Source organism: Rhinolophus sinicus, linkage group LG05 (assembly GCF_036562045.2).
Source record: "Rhinolophus sinicus isolate RSC01 linkage group LG05, ASM3656204v1, whole genome shotgun sequence".
NCBI classification, from domain to species: Eukaryota; Metazoa; Chordata; class Mammalia; order Chiroptera; family Rhinolophidae; genus Rhinolophus; species Rhinolophus sinicus.
This window is the reverse complement of record NC_133755.1, coordinates 59,900,889-59,901,502: the sequence shown is the minus strand read 5'-3', so window position 1 is coordinate 59,901,502 and position 614 is coordinate 59,900,889. Positions and strand designations below refer to the sequence as shown.

At 38.9% G+C, this 614-nt stretch overlaps 1 non-coding gene across 1 annotated transcript; it reads left to right on the top strand.

Moving 5' to 3' along the window:
• Nucleotides 1-271: 271 nt before the first annotated feature.
• On the top strand, nt 272-405 carry LOC141571965 (small nucleolar RNA SNORA70). The gene has a single exon (XR_012496999.1). It is a non-coding gene; the product is annotated as a small nucleolar RNA SNORA70 (small nucleolar RNA).
• Nucleotides 406-614: the final 209 nt, after the last annotated feature.

The following is a 614-nucleotide window of genomic DNA, read 5'->3' as shown; positions in this document are numbered from 1 at the left end:
GGGGATTCATAGCAATATGTGTTTACTGTAATAATATTTTTTATTTAAACATTCACCGTATTTTGGATCACACCTCGTATATGCTAATGTGTAAGCAAAATGAATGACAGTAATTAATGATACAATGGACTGGAGGGAGGAATTAAGATATTTTTGTTAGTATAACATACTCATACCATCCCTGATGTTTATAGTGTTATTTGAAACTTATTATTAGCTGTAAATACATATTGCAAACTCTAGGACAACACTGAAAAAGTTTAAGAAAAAAATGCAACCCATGAAGCTGACCATGCTCTTTTCCCTGTGGGGGCCTGCTATGCAATGGTTATAAGTAGCAGTCTTCTTAGCAGTGTATGCAGACTATTGCTCATATAGATTGCCCGAAGGGACATAGAGGCAACCTTTTCCAGTGTGTATTCATGTATTACTCCAAGTTGTCTTCAATGTAGGCTTCAGACAAGAATGCATGATGCTTTCATCCCCAGGGCATAGTGGCCAGATTCTACATTGGCCAAGTCACCATTCCCATCTTCACCAAGCTGCAAGAACAAGGAGCATGTGCTGGAGGTCCTATACAGGGCCAAATTCAAGTCACCTGCTTGCTAGATCAG